At 41.8% G+C, this 13,931-nt stretch overlaps 1 protein-coding gene across 1 annotated transcript in view; it reads right to left on the reverse strand.

Moving 5' to 3' along the window:
• The window catches only part of RYR3 (ryanodine receptor 3), a 563,044-nt gene that overhangs the window by 320,827 nt on the left and 228,286 nt on the right, over window positions 1-13,931 (reverse strand).

Consider the following 13,931-nt stretch of genomic DNA (forward strand, 5'->3'; position numbering starts at 1 on the left):
GTCCGTGTGCGCGGGATGCAACACCGTGCTGCATGTGTTTAAAACAATGGAGGGCTACAAAAGTGTTCTGTCTCTTCGTTAAAACTTCAGTTGCTCGAGGTGTGATTTATTTGCCAGAATCCTCTGTAAATGACTTCACCTGTCTGAAAGGTGGCTGGCAAGGCATACCTAGTATGCTTGCAGTTAGGCAGTGATTCCCCACGTTCAGTGATCACGACAGTCTGCCCAGTTGCCCTACTGACAAGACAGACCCACGATTCACAAGCTGCAGGCACAGTACAACCCCAAAGAGAAAAGGTTAAAGCTGGTCTGCAGAGGGCCTATGGCAGAACTTGACCTCCCAGCAAGGTCAGCAGGGTGACCGTGACTCAAGGAGCCCGACCTCCCATGCCCTCAGTACTGCTCGCTCACCATCACTGCATATCCCAGGGCCCAAGAACAGAGTGATCAAAAAGCTGTGCACAAAGGCAGGCTAGTCTCTTTTCTTTCTTTCACTTCTTAAATAGAGAAAACACAGGCAAAACGCAATCAATCCATCCCCCGGCCATCGAGCCCGGAATGCCAAATTTACCATTTCCATAGTTTATCATTCATTGAATTCAGCCAACCCAACCTCCTGGAAGCACCTAGAATTCTCCTTCCTGGGTGAGAACATTTTGGCAATCTCATTTTTGTTCAAGTCATTAATTTCATAGCCACATGGAAGTAGTTCAGGACAAAAGGATGAAAGGCCAGAGCCTTATGTGAGAAAACGTAAGCTCTGGGTCATGAGCCTTATCTGTAACAAGAACCTGCACTGCAAGGAGGTATTTTCTTCCAGGAAAGTGCCTACACGGCTTCTCGTTTGCACAGATGTGGCCGAAGGGGTGAGGAAAATCAGAGAGATGGCTCAGATGACTTAGGGATCGCAGAGGAGCTGTTGTTATGACCCCCAGTTCATTATTTCCTGTGAGCACTTCAAGTCATGAGAAGGAAGAGCCTGTGGATGGTGCAGATTTGAGCCCTGAATGCACGACTAAAGGCAACTGAGGAATCTCCTGCCTTTCAAGTCTTTAAAAATAAAGGTCTCGGCTCTTTGAGAATGGTGGACACATGCAGCCATGTTCCCATCCCAACCCACGATGTTTGGGGAACAAATTAAATGACTTTTGGAGGTTCCCACTCGGGCTGGGATTTTACAAATGCTGATTCTGAAACAGGAGGATAAGCATTCTCCATTGAGGGGAAAAATGGTGGCCATTGGGACGCCTCCAAATTGAGCACGGGGTCATTCTAGTTGCACCTGTGCTTCTCTTTGCAGGTAGACACCACAGGGAAACCAGACAGCCAGGATGGCAGCTCGAACATATTTCCTATTATGGTATCTTTTAAAGGAGCAAATTGACAGGACATATTTGTCAGGGTATTAAAGACATTTAGATTGATGACCTTTGAAAGAGGTGAAGCAATATTTTCTTCTCTGAATTAAATTTCCCCCTTTCTCCTATAGCTGACTAACAAATTTCTAAGAATCTGACATTGCCAAGTTCATTCTCTAAATAAAAGGACCCTGTCAGCCAGATTTGTTTTCCAGGCACTGCTCTAGTTTTTATTTGAACCATACATCCTCATCGTTCATCAGACCTCTGATGGGATGGTGGACGAGTGGCCACATAGGGTCAAGACTAAGAACTCTGCTCAACCATTTCCTTTCACCCAAGGCATCGTACAACAAATATTTCCTACAAACAGTTTAACATCTGAAAGGTCAGATTACCTGGACATGAAAAATCAAATACTGTCTTTATCTACTATGCCTCTAGGAAAAAAAAAAAAAACATCACCATTCATCCTGGGAATTAACAAAATAGGCATAAGTTTTTATCATAAAACCACTATTGAGTCCGACTGTGTGCAAACAAACACCTCTACTCATGTGGGCTATAAGGAAGAAAATGAACTCAAATATATCTTGTTGTTTGATCTCTCTCTCTCCTGCACTCTTTAACCAATTATTTTTCTCTCCTGGATGTCCTTTATCAACACAACTTCCGTTTCCTTCATCCCTCTAACCCCCTTGCACTGTTCCCAATTATGATCTTGCTGGATAGAGATAAATTCCTCCTGTTTTCTCTACATCCACAAAATAAGCCTAGGGTCAAGTTTACATTTCCAAGCAAAACAAACAAACAAAAGCCTGACCTTTCCTTGAAGTGTATGAAGTGGCCTTAGGTGGAGAAGCTGATTCTCAAAGAGTTCTGTGTAGGTGTGGGCCTGTGGATGGATAGAACAGGTGCTCTTCGTACTTCCTATGTGTCCGTGGACCATACACTGCTCGGAGGGCAGTGGAAATGGTTCTCCTGAACCTCTCATGGGTTGATTATACAGAAGTGCTCCTCAATCCCAGCTATCCCTCAGAATCATTGGTAGAGCTTTCAAAATGAAAACAAAGTGAGGAAAAAAAAAAAAAACTACAGCCCCAAAGGCAGGGCCATTTGCCTAAGACTCTTATTTGGTAAAAGGTCTCTGGTGGGTCCCGGGATCCTAGGTAATTCTAACGAACAGCCTAGCTTGAGAGCCACCACCCTTCTGGGACTTCCCCAGCCACACTGGACCCTTCATCTAAGTAACTGGTATGATGCTTACAGTCAGCAAGTATTGGGTTGGCCAAAAAGTTCGTTCAGGTTTTTCCGTAAGATGGGACAAAGAACCCGAGCTAACTTTTTGGCCAGCCCGACACTTCCCCATTCTCAGAAGCATCATTCTGGACCAGTGGCTGATTTTCCTTTTAGCATTTCTCCAGAATCCTACAAAAGCAAAGAATAAACATGGTTGTTCCCCCTTGCCCTTGATAGCTCTAGGACTAATGTTCAACTATAACTCTCTGTCTCTTAGCTCTACTGCCATGTAGGTGACAGGTGGAAAGACACAAATTTCTGCCATAAAACCTGTGTGGTGAGGGCTCTAGACAATTCAAACTTGGTAGGAAAAGAGTTCCAGGCCCACCACAATGACCTCTAGATCTCTACACCCATCTTCTTGGTGTCCAAGGCCAGCTAGACCCTTCCTGTTCTGTGTCACCTGCAATCTGGCCTTCCCTCTCCCACCAATCTGGACTTCATAAGGCCTGGGAAGAGATGAAGTTGAGGGCAAAAAGCAGAACAGATTAGGGGGGAGGAACTTTTACTTTTCATCTCTCCCTACTTGGTCACCCCCTCTCCAATCAGTCATTTCCAGTCTTCTGTTCTCACTCTGGTTGCTGTGTCCCCAGCCATTAAGAGTGCCCTTCTGCATTCTCACTTATAACATTCTACTTTTTTTCCCTGCATCTGTAAGGTCTCTTAGAGTTGTTCTGAATCATCTAACACTTGGGCAGTGCTATTCACATAGCTGCTTTCAAAAGCCTAGCTTAAATCTAAGTGTTCTTGCTACCAACTAGTTATTCTGTCAAAGAGAAAAACTTCAGGGTTTTTTTTTGAAAAAAATGTCTCCTCTGCTGATCTGTGAATGGAAGCCAGGACTTGGGTAGAGGAAGCACTATCTGATCTATTTTCTCGCCATTGTGCAGGGAGTAAATTCATCACACTGACATTGAGAGGATAACCAACCGGGACTGACAGTAACATCAACTAGAGCTGCAAGAAACCACAGCAAATCTTTGGGGGCAAGGGAAGAAAGGCACATTAAAATGGCCCCTGCTATCGATGAGAGGAGAAGGAGAGTGGCTGGCTCAGAAACACCAAGTATGGGTTACAATTTGAAAACACTTACGCCAACATAAGCAAAACTAAATCTCAGTTGTGCCCATGTTTGCCTCCTTCAATGGCTGGAGGAAAATCAATCAATCATTTCCCAGTGGGGTTGTGATGTGATGGTTAATATAATACAATGTGACGATCTGGTACAGAAAAGAACACTGCAAACAATGAATTAGCTGAAAAAGAAATAAAGAAAATGATCCCATCTACAATAACATCAAAAAAATAAAACCTTAGGAATAAATTTAGCCAAGGAGGTAAAAGATTTTTACAGTGAAAAATACAAGACATTGATGAAAGTGAAAAAGACACAAATAAACGGAAAGATGTCCTGTGTTCGTGAATTAGAAGAATTAATATTGTTGAAATGTCCATACTACCCGAAGCCATCCATAGATTCAATACATTCCCAATCAAGATTCCAATGGCATTTTTCATAGACATAGAAAAAACAATATTGAAATTTGTATGGAACCAAACTGTATTACAAAGATACAATAATCATACCTTTATGGTACTGGCATAAAAAAACAGACACATAGGCCAATGGAACAGAATTAAGAGCCCAGAAGTAAACTCATGCATATATCATCAACTAATACTTGACAAGGGAGCCAAGAATACTCTGTGGAGAAAAGACAGTCTTCTCAATAACTGGTTCTGGGAAAACTGGATATTCACATGTAAAAGAATGATCTTACACCACTCTAAAATTAACTCAAAATGGATTAAAAACTTGACCGTATGACCTGAAACCATAAAACTCCTGGTAAGAAATGTAGAGGAAAAAACTCCTCGACATATGTCTTGGCAATGATTTTTTGGATATGACACCCAAAGCAAATGCAACAAAATTAAAAATAAACAAGTGGGGCTACATCAAACATAAAAACTTCTGCACAGCAAAGCAAACAATCAACAAAATGGAAATGGAAGAAAATATTTGAAAGTCATGTATCTGATAAGAGGTTAACATCCAAAATACATGAAGAACTCAGACAACTCAATAGCAAAAAACTCCAAATAATTCAATTAAAAAATGGGCAAAGGATGTGAAGTGACATTTTTCCAAAGAAGACACACAAAGGCCAAGTATATGAAAAGGCACTCAACATCAGTACTCATTAGGGAAATGATATATCACTTCGTGCTTGTTAGAATGGTTATTATCAAAGAGACAAGAGATAGCAAGTGTTGGCAAGGGTGCAGAGAAAAGAGAACCCTCGTGCACAGCTGGTGGGAATGTAAATTAGTGTAGCCACTGTGGAAAACCGCACGGAGGTTCCTCAAAAAATTTAAAGTAGAACTGCCATATGATCCAACAATTCCACTACTGGGTATTTATCTGAAGGAAATGAAACGATTATGTCAAAGAGATGTCTACACCCTCCATGTTCAGTGCAGCATCATCTACAATAGTGAAGATATGGAAGCAACCTAAGTGTCCATCAACAGATGAATGGGTAAAGAAAATGTGGTACAATGGAAGACTATTCAGTCATAAAAAGAAGGAAATCCTGCCAGTTGCAACAACATCGATGGACCTTGAGGGCATTATGCTAAGTGAAATAAGTCAGACGAATACTGTACAATCTACTTATATGTGGACTCTAAAAAAACCCAAACTCAGGGGCTTCCCTGGTGGCACAGTGGTTGAGAGTCCGCCTGCCAATGCAGGGGACACGGGTTCGTGCCCTGGTCCAGGAGGATCCCACATGCCTTGGAGCAGCTGGGCCCGTGAGCCATGGCCGCTGAGCCTGCACATCTGGAGCCTGTGCTCCACAACGGGAGAGGCCACGACAGTGAGAGGCCCACGTACCGCAAAAAAAAAAAAAAAAAAAAAAAAAAAAAAACCCAAACTAATAGAAAATGATATCAGATTTGTGGTTACCAAGGCAAGGAATGGGCAGTAGAGGAATTGGGTGAGGGTGGTTAAAAGTACAAACTTCACTTATAAGATAAATATGCCCTGGGGATATCATGTACAACATGATGACCTTAGGTAACACTACCGTATGGTATGTTTGAAAGTTGCTACAAGAGTAAATTCACAAGGAAAAACAATGTTTTGTAATTATGTATATGAGGTGATGGATATCACCTAAACTTATCACGGTAATCATTTTACAATGTGTGTATGCCAAGTTGTGCTGTAGACCAGTGTTGTATACCAATTATATCGCAATTAAACAACAACAAAAAGAATACTGCAATTGATTTCTGCTCTTTATACTCGGAGCGATCACTGCTGACTGTGAATGATCTTCAGAAACCTGAAGAAGTAAATATGTTATCTAAAGAGTCTGCAGGGAGAGGGAAAGTCAGAGGACCAGACAGACTGTCTTGAACCAGAGCAGCTAAAAAAATTCCTGGTAACTTATCACTGTCTAGTAATTAATCTGCATCTATAGCTGTTCACAGTAGCCGAGACTGCATTCTTGAGAGAGCCCGGGACTACCACAGTCCTATTGTTTCTCCCACTGACATTGACTGAAATCAGCATAGCTAATAGAGCATGGATTTGTATACCCCTGTTGCCCTACACACCAAAGTGGCTGCCCAGAGGGAACAATGAACTGGGAAACAGCAGTTGCTCATTCTCTTGGCGACCCAGGTCAATCGCCTGGGGTCAGAGAAGTGTGGCTCCCACAGCTCAGACCTCTCCCAGGCCCTTAGCATCACCGGGGGCTGAGGCCTGCCTGGGTGCAATATGGGAGTAGAAGAGGAAGTTGAATCCACCACAAAGTTTACAACCCTGAGCGGAGCAAGAGGTTCTGAAATGCTAGCATCTTGCTAAATATACACCCTCCATTTTCCCCATTATTGGAAATCTCTGGATGAAATTGGTATAGAAACATGTTATTGGACCCTGTTAAAGGCTGAGAAAAAGAATGTGAATTTGAGATATTGTATTACATCAGGTCATTTTTTCCAAAATTTGTGTAAATCCTAAAATTGGATCAGAGTTTGCCAACAGTCCCTTTAGCAAGCTGATGTGGGGAAATCCCCATGAAGGCAGGAGATAAGGTAAAGTTGCCATGGTTGTAACATGGGGAAACAGTCCTACAAACTATTGGGGCAAAATGCCAGGTCCTCTGGCCCCTGGAGCTGTGTCCTGAACTGAACACACAACGTACTGCGTTAACTTAGAGAATCAGCACCATGGACAGCACTCTCTGATTGCCCGACTAAAGGTGTCTCAAGAATTACAATTCAGTTACTGGTATCCACTAATAAGATAAAATCTAGAGATTTTTGTACTCCAGCAGTAATTCTGAAGATTTCTAATACCAAGTCATAAACTTCAGAAAAGGGACAACTATTAAAAGATATACACATAGCTAAAAGAAAGGGATGAATTCAACTTACCTTTCTAATACCTCACAAAAGACATGCAAACAGGTGTTTTCAGGAGTGGTCATGAGTTTCCATCACTGGGCCCAGCACCAACCAGAGAGCAGGACTCAGGGGAGTCAGGAAGAGGAAACACTTCCTCAAGCAAATCCCCAAAGGTTGTTCTTCAGCAGAAGCCTGCATGGCTGGCCACACTGACACAGGCACAGCTCCAAATTCATGCTTAAGAACAACATCCTGGCTCTCCTGCCCTCCGCCCTCCACCTTATAAAAGCAGAGGAGCAGCAGAGAAATGGGGCAGGGAACCAGCCTCTAGCCGCACGTCACTAAGAATCTGGATGGAAGCGGGTGATTCTTAATAACGTGCTGACTCCACTTCTCTCCGTAACAAAAACAAAAGAGGCACAACTGGTGCCTATGAACTCAGAGGCCTCTTCCTTCCATCACGGAGCTAAGACCTGGAGCTATCCACCAGGGAAGATGTGAATAACTACCACCAACAAGGGCACCAACTATCTGGGTTACAAAATCAAAAATTTTTTGTAAATAAGCCGAAGCACATGTGTGGTGTTTGGCTGAAGCTACTTAGAACACGGAGTCCACAAGCTGTACATGAGAATAGACCTTAGGGGTTCACAAGCTCAAGAACTGGTGCAATTTCAACAACAGGACCAAAACAGATCATCCATGTTGCCAATCTTACTTCTTACCCAATAAAGGCATTTATAAAAGAAAGAAAGAAAGCTGTCACTTCCACTATCACTATAATTTTCAAAAAGAAAACATACCAACTTTCTTACAGTTATAAAATACTAAAAAGGACATAATCATTATGCTAAATGAAATAAGCCAGATAGAGAAAGGCAAATACTACTGTATGATAACACTTATATGCGGAATCTAAAAAACACAACCAACTAACAAAAAAGAAGCAGACTCACAGATATTGAGAACAAACTAGTGCTTACCAGCTGGAGGGAGGAGGGGCGATACAAGGTGGGGAAAGTGGGAGGTACAAACTATTGGGTGTAGGATAGACTACAAGGATGTATTGTACAACATGGGGAACATAGCCAATATTTTGTAATAACTGTAAATGGAGTATAACCTTTAAAGATGGTATAAAAAATAAATATTTTTTTAAAAAGGACATAATCACAGAAAATAAGAAAGGCAGAACTTTCCATTGATAAAGTTTGCTTAATGAAACAATTTATACATTGTCTTTATTTTCCTACTTTTCCTGATGACCTGCAGATTCTTCCTCATGGGCAGACACCGGTCCTGGAAGAGCATCCTACGATGTCCAGGAGCCACTAATGTAGTTCAGAGGCCCCATCTCGCAGAGGGGTAGAACAAGGCCCAGAGAGCAGCGAGGCCCGAGCCACAATGCCCAGCCCCTGCTGGTCCTGCACTTCCCTCCCTCCCATCAGATCCCCCCTCCCCACTCGGTACCAACCTAAGTCTCAGTTAACAGGAGACGTCAGGTAAAAACAAGCGTTCTGCCTTTAGCTTTCCTCCTCTGCCTCTACAGAGCTGGAGGCCCTTTTACCCCATGAACTCCCTATATCTTGTTCTTATTTTCTTTCCATTCGATGCCATTTGGTCATTCCAGATCCTTCCATTGTAAAACCAGATATTAGTAATCATAGGATTGGGACACTGGCTACAGGGTTTTTACTCCAGTGAGGATTAAAGCGCCAGTTGAGATAAGGGTTTCTCTGGAACCAAGTTAATTTTTCTTTACCAGAATTTCCAAATAGAATAGAATTTCATTAAACTTTCATGAAATGAAAATAAGCTGGAGTTTTTTTCTAGTTCACTGAGTTTTCCCTACAAATATATAATTTAAACTCTGGTAGCTATTAAAAGTAAATTACACGATCAAAGGAAAAGGCTAATAAATAACTCGAAAGGTTTCTCTTCTCCCAGGATTTCTTGAATTCCAAATGTGCTTCATTTTTAAAAAGGTAAGCAAGGCTCTTAACATGAAAGAGTTCCCCTAATTCAAATATCCCACAATTAGGGATTTAAAAACTTTCTAAAAATGCAGCTGAAATTCATCTCTGCCCCCGCCCCCCACAAACTAGTTATTAAAAAAAAAATCAGCAAAATTTCTCTTCCAAACGTCTCACATAAGAATACAACTATTTACCTAATTAGTACGCACAGGAGAAAGTTTAAGTACTCCAATCCTGCCTCACTCCTCTAAGAAACTTGAATGAAGATGTTTAAATTTTTTTACAATTAAAATGTAAAGAGCACACGCAAACACACACACACACACACACGCACACACACAAACATATACAACCACTGAAAACTACATTTAGTCCAGCCTTGGGGAAGACACTCAAGCTTTCTAAGACAACTGAGGTCACTGTGACAGGACTGTATTCACAGAGCATTTGAATGTCCATAGCAACAATGAGAAGAATTCCAGGGTTTGTGTCACAGCAGCCAAGCTACACTTATCACATTTGCTAAATAACCCCAAGATCACACAGGCCTACTGATTTTAAGCAGGACGTACTGACTTCAGAATGAAAAAAAATTCCACCAAAGAAAAGGCCATTCCACTCAAGCTGAAACACTATATTCAGAAAGGGGGGGGAGGTTTGATAGAATCTGGAGCTTTAAAAATTAATTCTGTGGGTTCTTTACTTGAAAATGCTTCCACTCAGGATATGAATAAATGTAAAAAGCCAGTTAACTTTAATGGTTATTCTTAACTGTTGAAATTAACATTTGATTTTTCCTGCTGGGTGACTTTGGGGATGTTGCATGAGAAAGGGAAAATATCCAACTAGCTTCTTCCATTTTTATTATGAATTCCAGCCTTCCGGAGGAGCAGAGCTGGAGTTGCATAATAGACTAGGCGAGTCTGAAGTACTGAGAAGCTTGGAGTAAGGCAAGGCTGCACACTTCTGTCATCTCACCAACTTGAACCCTATGGCCACAGGCCATCTAGACCATAGTCAGAGGGAAAAAGAATTGAAAAACAATTTTCAACATCTCGAAGGAAAAAAAATGAGTCCACAGGCAAGCCACCCTTGTAATTTCAGAGCAGCAGTTTAACAAGCTTCTTGGCAACAAATTCCTAAGTGCAGCCACCTTTAATTCCACCAGATTGAAGTGTGTGGCGCGGTGGTGTTTTTTTTAAATTGCAGAGGCACAAAGGATGGAAACTGTTCTGAACGCTCACAAGTGAAAAGCCCAGTTCGTCACAAATACAGCTGGAGTCAGTTGTCCATGCAAAGTACACGTACAGGAAAGGAGTGAATAACATACCCATTCCGGGAGGTCACTGAGCTAGCAAAATCCAAAGCAAACACAGTAAATGGATATTTCAGTGTGTACCAGTCTCGCTGAAAGCTTTCAAGTCATTTGAGGAATCTGCTCATATTTACAATAGAGAAAGACCCCAGTGGGAACAGAGGGTATGAAGTTCCTACCTGGTGAATATTTTGTGATTTTTGGCTAGAAGTAAGCAGTGGCATTAGATGTTAACGTTTGTTTTTCCTTTTCCAGTACTGTTCTGATGTCATCAAGAAACTAGCAAGCAAGCAACATGCTGTAGCCGAAATCTGTCTGCAGTATTTTCTTTTTGTAATTACATTTATGCGAGAAAATCCATCCAAGGAAAATGGTCAGTACCCACATCGGAAAATTTGGAATTTCTTTTTCTTGGAAATACTGCAAACAATCAATTAGAGTTTTTCTTTTACCAAAGAGGAGTTTTCTTACCATGAAGTAAGGTCTTCCAGATAGCAAATTTTAATGAGATATCATGTTATCGAAAGACCGGTTCAACAGTGAAATATGAGTTACTTGCACACGTTTTCATTAGTATTAGCTTATCAGAGAAACATTAAAATCCATTATATCAGCATAAAATTCTAAAATCATAGCCTAACGTGAGCGAGAACAGTAAGAAGTGAGAAGAGACATAAGTTTAATGACAATTTGGTCTGTGGAAAAATACATTAAAAACCTCAGTTTGGAGGCCTTTCATTATTGTTTAATTTCTGAAAATAATATCTGGCTCTTTGAAGAAAGAAGTTCCGTCAAAACTGCAGAATACATCCCATATTCTTCCAAAAGACAATTTATAGGAGATTCATGTCTCAAAACAAAAAAAATTAAAACTTATACTGTCATCACTTAGTTGATGTTTTGGATGGAGTTGGAAAAAAATTCCCTTTGTCCACACCAAGGCAGAAAGAGAATAAATGCATTTATCCATCTACTTAAATGCATTTATCCAAATACTTAAAATTATGGGACCCGGGGTCTCCAAAATAACAGCTAATACCAACAGGCTAAAATTTCCACAGCTAACTGATGATGGGCTATTGTCAATGGGACACACCAGAGGACGTGAGATGGTGACACTTTTCCCTTTTCACTTGGTGCATTGCAACCATCACAGACAGGAGGAAGTTCTTTTTCATCTTGACGTCTGTGCTATAGAGATGGTGAAACCAAAGCCCAGGGCAGTGAGAGATCTGCCCGCAGTTAAACTTCCAGTAGGTGGCAGTACTAGGACTAAACCACCTGACAGCTTGGTCACCAAACAGGCTGCCATGAGCTCTAACACGGGGCAGGTTCTAAAGAGTAGTTTTTGGTATATAAACCCCTCAAGCTTTTGCAGGTAAGAGCAATTTCACCAAATAGGTTTGGTTATTTTGTTAATACAAAAATACTAATTTTTTTGTAGCAGGTGTGGATGACCAGCCAAAGGTTAAAAAAAGAAATGGAAGCATCCCAAATCAGAATGTTATTTTTCTCCCTTTCAAAAGAAAAAGTAGGATCAAGTCAAACAAGTTAAGGATTTAATACTGTGGTATCTGGCTCGTGTCCATTAGGCAGCAGAGGCACAGGTAACATCCACAGGATGAACAACCCGACAGGCGGTGGCACTGGAGAGGGGAGGTCCTGAGTGGGAGCAACGAGGAGGTACTTGGAGAGCTTGACGCAGTGGCTTTTTACCAACTAGTGCAAAGGAAGTTCAGACTTGAACACCTAATAGAGTGATTTTTGATGCATCCTGTCTACCCTAGCTTTAGGGCATATATGGGCGGGTCCTGGGACTGACATGCGACACATGCAGAAATGACTTTGTACCTTCTCTCCAAAGGAAATCTTACGTCCTATTTTAAAGGTGTCATTAATGCCCACTGTTAGATTTGACTCATTAAATAATTTCTTTCCTTTAAAAAACGTCAGTGGGGACCAGGTTTATTTAGAATTGTGTACAAACTTTCTCCATCAGTCTTGTTTCCTCCCCACATACATACCAAAATAAATTCTCATTCTGGCTCTTTTCTGCCAAGGATGAAGGGAAGACACAAACCTCAGAAAACTGAGAGACTACATCTGGATGATGGGGGGGTGTCCCTTCTCTTCTATAATACAGAAATGATGGTGGGAACTCAGGGTCCCAGGCATAAAAAGGTAAGCCTCCTATTTGCCTTCTTCATTTTGGATGAGTTTGCACAAGATCTCTAAATCTGGGCACAGCCAGGATTCACACTTTAGACAATGGGCTTCTAATTCCCCTCATCAGCATCTGTTTTGATTTGTTCATTACCTAACCGTGTCAGGGGAGATGCATCTTGAGCAGGTTCTTTTTTAATGATGCTGTCACCTTTCTGTGACTAAATTTTCCGTGACCTTATCAGATGGATGAATGTCTTGATCTTGGCTACAAGGTAAGTATCTCATGACACGTACTTTAAATAACATTTACATGATGACACTTTGTAAGCAAAATGTAAGATTATGCCTCCTTGGCCATTTACAAGGTCACACAACGCCAGGAGGCGACCCCTAGCTTCTCAGAAAGCATGGGCACGTCATCCCTGAACCTGACAAATGTGCCACCACACGTACGCATTTCTTTAGCAACTGTGCTGCGTGTAGTATTCCCTGTTCTAAAGACAGGGGCAAGGGAAAGGAGCCTGAGGCTCCCCTTAGTGTTAACGGGACCATCTCATAAGTAATAAGGGGAATTAAAGGACCACCTCTCAGTGAGCTTATCCGTGAGACAGGTTCTTGCATAAACAGTATCTTTCCAGGTCACATTTCCCAATCAAGTTTAAAAGGCTGAGTGTGTATTTGCATTCTAGGTATTTTAGAATCTAAAGTCAAGAATGATCTTATACAACCGTAACATTAATTCTTCTTACACGTGTATTTTATCTCTTTCTTGTTTTTTTTTTTTTTTTTTTGCAGTACGCGGGCCTCTCACTGCTGTGGCCTCTCCCGTTGTGGAGCACAGGCTCTGGATGCACAGGCTCAGCGGTCATGGCTCATGGGCCCAATCACTCCACGGCATGTGGGATCCTCCCGGACCGGGGCACGAACCCGTGTCCCCTGCATCGGCAGGCGGACTCCCAACCACTGCGCCACCAGGCAAGCCCCTTGTTTTTTAAGTAGTAAAAGTCTGACAGTGATTAAGTCAACTTTTAGAGAAAACCAGAGCCCTTATCAGGAGTGCAGCTAGTAATTGTATAAATCAAGGCCTTTCATTTTTAAAAGCATTACATTCATTCACGTCAAAACCCATCTGTAGTTATTCGGCCCTCGATTTAACATGCACCTGGTCATACAGTGTGGGTCTCTCCTTCCTTTGAGGCATTTGAATATGCCTGAGGATCTGTGACAGGAGGAAGTAGACCCGAGATGAAAAGAGGAACCAATATTCATTTCCACACCCACAGGCACCTGTCAGCACTTATTTAATTCTCACCCAACCCTATGAGGGAGGTTGCATTTTGAAGGTGTGGAAAGTCAAGTACAGAAAGGGGAAACAATGTGTCCCAGAGGTCACTCACT

Source organism: Lagenorhynchus albirostris, chromosome 1, assembly GCF_949774975.1.
Source record: "Lagenorhynchus albirostris chromosome 1, mLagAlb1.1, whole genome shotgun sequence".
NCBI lineage: Eukaryota > Metazoa > Chordata > Mammalia > Artiodactyla > Delphinidae > Lagenorhynchus > Lagenorhynchus albirostris.